Below are 6,384 nucleotides of genomic sequence, written 5' to 3'. Positions count from 1 at the left end.
GAAGGCTGGCGGTTCAAACCCACCAGCCACTCCTCGGAAGGAAGGTTGGGCATTCCTACTTCCGTAGTGATACTGCCTCGGAAACCCAAGGAGGGATCTCTATGAGTTGGGGCCGACTCGATGGCAAACAACAACAACAACTTAATCTCTGAAGTGTGCTTGGCATCCAGTTCTTCTGTGTTGCAAATGACTATTTGAAACACTAAGACTAGGAATCTTTATGTCCATTTGTTTTGCCATTAAATCTTTCCCAAAGAAATGTTAAGAGCACTTGCTTCTTACCTTTAAAAAGTACTTGGCCAATATATTTTAAACGGAATTTTTCTAGGGTTTTATCTTTCCGTTAACCTAAACTTACAAAGTAATTTACATACATTAATTTTCTTATGCATGCGTGATTATTTCTGCCATGTTTTTGTTTTATTTAAACAAGGTAGATACTTCTTTGGAAATGGAAGCTCTTTTTTTCCTAATAAATTCTTATTTCTGAACTTGTAAGCAGTTTAGAAATAGTGGAGTGAGTAATATGCTCTCTAACACCAAAGTTATGTCACAGGATATTGATCCCATTTATGACAGGATGTGAAATAAAGTCAAACGGAGAAAGATTCTGACTGTTAATGAGAGGTGATATTTTTGTTAGTTTATTGACATCTTAACAAAGGACTAAACGGAAATGGCTAGTTATAATATTATCAGCAATTAAATGTACCATGTTCTTGTTATTTTTATCAACTAAAATAAAAAGCGTATGATATTATTAGGAGCTCTGGTAGCGTAGTGCCTAAAGCATTTGACTAGTGGTTTGAACCAGAAGACTAGTGGTTCAAACCCACCAGCCACTCCTCGGAAGGAAGGTTGGGCAATCTACTTCCATAATGATACTGCCTCGGAAACCCAAGGAGCGGTTGCTAGGAGTAGGGTCTGACTCGATGGCACATAGCAACAACAACAACAACATGATATTGTACTTATCTTGAACCTATTGCAAAGTAGTAGCAACTAAGTTAAAACATGGAATGGATATAGTACTGGATCAGTAGCAATGTCTAAGCAACTCTATAAGGTAGGAATCATTTCCATGTTACAGATGAGGAATTGACTCGAGGAGGTTGAGTAATTTGCATAAGGCCACACAGTTTGGTGGAAGCGATTTAAATTGGGATCTCCATTACACCATGTTTCCTCTTTCAAAAAACCTAATTTCTAGGGGTTCTGCTTCTAAATTTCAAGGTGACCTCAGACTTAGCATTTAACATCTCCAGGCCTTATCTTTTTACTTTTAGAATGAAAATAACAATAAGTACACTACATACCCCTCTAGATGAGGTGGCTTGTCGGACTGGGAGCCTCAATACCATCTTTGCTGTTGACCAGAGACCTTCCTCAGTTTCTGGCCATGTGGACCTTTCCATAAGGCACTGCTCATCATGGCACCTGGCTTCCCTCAGGGTAAGGAAGGAAGAGAGAATGAGAAAGAAAGAGAGAATACTTAAGAAGGAAAACACAGTCTTTTTGCAACCCAATCTTGGCCATGACATTCCATTGCTTCTGCTGTATTTTGTTTATTACAAACGGGTTGATAAATTCAGCCTACACTCAAGGTGAAGGGATTATATACAGGTGTGAATAACAGAAGGCATGGACTACTTGGGGTCCCCTTGAGGTGCCAATCATAGGGCTTCCAGAGATGAGTTTGACAAGGGAAACAAGACCAAAAGTGAAGAAAGAATTTCTTTTTCAGACAAAAGGAGCTACATATGGAGCTTTTCCTGCTCATTAGTTGTGAAAGGAAGCCTCTTAGTGATGAGGTTTAGGTTTTTTTTAAATATTATTTAATTTTTTCTTTTTTTTTTTTTAAAAAAGATGCAAGATAATCAGTTAGTATTTGAAAGATCATGGAACATTTCTAGGGAGAAGGAGAAAAGGATCTTCCCCAAAATAAAGAGATTTCTTCTTGGAGGGTAGACTAGATTTTTTTCTATTAGATATTAACAAACTATCACTACAAAGTTAAATAATTAAACCTGAACTGTAAAAGGGATCCCTAGTGGCATAGTGCCTAAGGCATTTGACTGCTAACCAGAAGGCTGGCGATTCAAATCTGCCTGCCACTCCTCGGAAGGAAACCCAAGGAGTGGTCACTATGAGTCAGATCCGACTCCATGGCAGTGAATTCAGTTTTTTTTTTTTAAAGTAAATAAGGATGCTTCTTTGGTTAATTCTACCAAGTCCAGACTATTCTCATAAAATAGAAAATAAGCCAATGAAAGTTTAAGACTTAAGTACCAGAAAAAAAATGGAAGTTATAGCACATAACGTGAAAAAGCACTACTGTTTTTGATTATGCACTCCAGACACTTGAAATTTCTCAGATTCTGAAGAAATAAAACTGCTTTTATGTGGAGAACAAATTCCAATTAGAATGAAGATAAATTGATGGTCTAATAAGGAGGCTAATTAAGGGGAAGAAAGCTCTGCTCCCTTTCAATAAGCCAGAGCCAGCAGACTTGGTTTTTAATTGCAGGAAGACAGTTCTCAAGGGCAGGAGGAAAACCAAAGCCTCTAAAGGGCAAAATGGACTCTCCTCAGTGGAGCAGGGATTATTCGAAAACATCACAGAAACAACAAGGGGCACAAAGGTGGAGCAAAGGGCAGCAACCAAACGGTGCAGGTCAATTAGAAGAAAGAAAATGAGAAATAAAACTCTATTGAAAATGTGTGAAAAGGGGCCCCTGAAAAGTCTTGGTAGGGAAAAGACACACATACATAAAATTGGAACATTGGGGGAAAAAAATGAGGGAGAAAAGAAAGTTAATATGATGTTATGACTTAATAGGACCTTATTCTGTATCACTTAAGAGGATGTTATCACTTAAAACCAGGTTAAAATGGATCACATGCTTCTTGCTGCCAGTTTTCCTCCCATGTGAACCCCATCAAAAGAGTGTGGCCCTGAATGTATAGATTGCTTTGGGTAATATTGACATTTTCACAATGTTAAATCTTCCTATCCACGAACATGATATGTTCTTCTATTTATGTAGATCTCTTATGGTTTCTTGGAGTAGTGTTTGGTAGTTTTTAAAATTTTTGTTGTGATTTGGGTGAAAGTTTACAGAGCAAATTCATTTTCCATACAGTAGTTTCCATACACTTTGTCTCATAACATTGACTGCAATTTTCCACAGTGCAACAGCTCTCTTCCCACTTCCTCCCCATAGTTACCTCTTCCCTGTGTCCTTCCCCCGCATGCACTCCTGCCCCCTGAGCTGTCTCCCTGTGCATACACAGCCCCTCTATTCACCTGTGATTGTTCTCTCCAAGGAGTTTATCTACCTAATGTAAATGTTCAGCTGATATTTCTGTCTTTTGTTTGACTGGAAGCCACAGGTGTGGGTTCAATTCCAGACTTGAACGGCAGCTAGGGACCATAGTCTCAGGGGTTTCACCAGGTTCTATCAGATCAGCAAACCTGGTCCCCCCTTTTTTTTTTTAAATGATTTTGAGTTTTGTTCCACATTGTTTTCCCACTCTATCCTGGATCTACTATATAGATCTCCCTCTGAGTGGTTGACAGGGTAGCCGTGCATCATCTAGTTCTTCTGGTCTCATAGTCCTACAGGCTGAGAATCGCATGGTATACCAGTTGCTTGAACTAATTGTTTCCATGTGTCTGGTTTTCTTCATTTTTCTTTGCTCTGGATGAGGAGAGACTCATCATTGTATCTAGATGGCCACTTGCAAGCTTTTAAGATCCCACTGGCTACTCACTAAAGTAGTATGTGGAATGATGTTTTTGTGTAGTATGTTATGCCATGTGAGCTTGATGTGCCCTGTGACCACAGTCCTGAGCCTACAGGTTCAACTACTCACTCCCTCCGGGTAGCTGGTTGTGGCTACAACCTTGTCCCTTGTCAGCTCTACTATATACCTGGACATTCTTTCAGCACATACAAATACACTTGTAGAAACATTGCTTCCAACCCTTTAGATGGTCATGGTTACACTCCCCCCTGAATAGACATACCTAATTGTTCAGCCTATCTACCTATCTCTACACCTGTATATCAGTGTTTGCCGTCACTGACAATACAGTACTGTATGTGCAAATGGGTTCATCTTTGTTATCTGTACCTCCCATCCACACCTCTATGTCTTCCTCTTCCTCAATGCCACCATGTTGATCACTCACATTTGATACATTACCCTTCCCTTTACCCGAATCAATACTTGTCTCTGCCTATCTACCAGGGTTCCATCCCCTCCTCTTTCACCCCTGGTAGCCAACAAAGAAAATTTCCTTTCGTATATAAACCTTTCCTTGACATTTTCCAATAATGGACTAATACAATAGCTGTCCTTCTGTGATTGATGTATTTTATTCAGCATAATGTCCTCCAAGTTCATCCATGTTATGCAATGTTTTGCAAGTTCTACATTATTTTTTTAGGGTTGCATAGTATTTCATTGTGTGTAAACCATAGTTTGGTTATCCGTACTTCTGTTGATGGGCATCTGAGTTGTTTCCATCTTTTGGCTATTGTAAATAGTGCTGTGATGAAGATGGGTGTGCATATATCTGTTCTTATACTGGCTCTCACTTTTTAGGATGTATACCATGTAATGGAATTGCTGGGTCAAATGGTATTTCTAATTCCAACTTTTTAAGGAATTACCATACTGCTTTCCACAGTGCTTGTATCATTTTACAGTCCCACCAGCGATGTATAAGAGTCCCAATCTCTCTGCATCCTTGCCAGCATTTGTTATTTTCTGTCTTGCTCATCTTTGTTATTAGTGCTGGGGCAAGACAGTACCTCACTGTTGTTTTGATTTGCATCTCTCCAATGGCTAATGATTATGAACATTTCTTCATGTTTGTTGGCCGCCTGAATATCCTCTTTGATGAAGTATCTATTCATGTCTTCTGCCCATTTTTTAATCAAATTATTCATCTTTTTGCTGTTGAAGTGTTGGAATTTTCTATAAATTTTAGAGATAAGTCTCTTGTCAGATATATCTTTGTCAAGTATTTTTTTTCCAATTTGTAGGTTCTCTTTTAACTCTTTTGGAGAAGTCTTTGGGGCTGTGGTGTAGTAAAATTACATGGTATGGCTTTTCTAGCCAGAGTCTTTGTAAACTCTGTGGTGGAATTTACTGTATACAACTGAGTAACTCCTGATTGTTAAAGTTATCCACTTGGGGTATTTCTGTTGGAGCAGTACGAATCAATCTTCCGGGAAGTTCACTCTCAGGTGTATAGAACTCTGATGTTGGGATTGGTTGGTTTTGGCCACTCTGCCAGACTCAAAAGGAGCCCTCCTAGAGGCATAAGGAGTCTCTCTGACTGCTGGCTGAGAAAGACATGCTGCTTAGAGAAACATGCTGCTGAAAGAGAGACTGGAGAGGAACGTGCTGCTGAGAGACTGCCAGCTGAGACATGATCGGCTGAGAGAGACTGAGCATATTACTGAACTTGAATTGTAGCCTGTTGCTTCCCTAATAAACCCCATAATTTGTGAGTTCTGTGTGGCCACTGCAGTGAATTATCAAAACAAGCAGACAGGTGGTGGGTGCTGCAGGAGGAATGGTTGGTGTCAAGGTTAGTAGGAGGGCTAGAGGATGGCAGCATGTCTGGACTCATAAGAACAGGCCTTGGGCTGCTGTTGGTGATTCTGTCTTTCTCTTGTGTAGTTAGAGGTCAAAAGATGCTGCCTCCTTGCCCCTTTAGCAAAAGCACATAAAAAATTAATTTTTAGAAGGTCCCATTCATCTAGTTTATCTTCTGCTGTTTGTGCATTTTGGGTTATGCTTGATTGTCTATTTATGCCATATATTAAAAACCAAATGCACTGCTGTCCAGCTGGATCAGACTCATAATGACCCCTCCTTGGGTTTCCGAAGTGGTATCACTATGGAAGTAGATTGCCCAACCTTCCTTCCAAGGAGTGCTATATATTAGGGCCCCTAAATTTGCCCCTGTTTTTTCCTTGAGGAACTTGATAGTTTTAGATTTCACACTTAAGTCTTTGATCCATCTAGAGTTAGTTTTTGTGTATGGTGTGAGGTACAGATTTTGCTTCATTTTTCTGCAAATGGATATCCAGTTTTGCCAGCACCGTTTGTTAAACTGACAATCTCTTCCTCAGTTAATGGATTTCAGCCCTTTGTCAAAGATCAGCTGACCTTAGGTCAATGGATCTATTTCTGAGTTCTCAATTCTATTCCATTGGTCTATGTGTCTATCATTGTACCAATACCATGCAGTTTTGACTACTGTGGCTGTATAGTAGGTTTGAGGTCTGGGAGTGTGAGACCTCCTACTTTGTTCTTTTTCAATAATGCTTTGCTTATCCAAGGTCTCTTTCCTTTCCATATAAA

The 6,384-nt window shown here is 39.6% G+C and overlaps 1 protein-coding gene across 1 annotated transcript in view; it reads left to right on the top strand.

The window, feature by feature from the left end:
• Window positions 1–6,384, top strand: part of LEKR1 (leucine, glutamate and lysine rich 1) — a 332,736-nt gene that overhangs the window by 274,415 nt on the left and 51,937 nt on the right. The window lies entirely within an intron of this gene.

The sequence above is a fragment of the Orycteropus afer genome, unplaced genomic scaffold (genome assembly GCF_000298275.1).
Source record: "Orycteropus afer afer isolate SDZICR_OR568_19922 unplaced genomic scaffold, OryAfe1.0 scaffold00109, whole genome shotgun sequence".
NCBI lineage: Eukaryota > Metazoa > Chordata > Mammalia > Tubulidentata > Orycteropodidae > Orycteropus > Orycteropus afer.
This window is presented reverse-complemented; position numbering and strand designations above follow the sequence as displayed.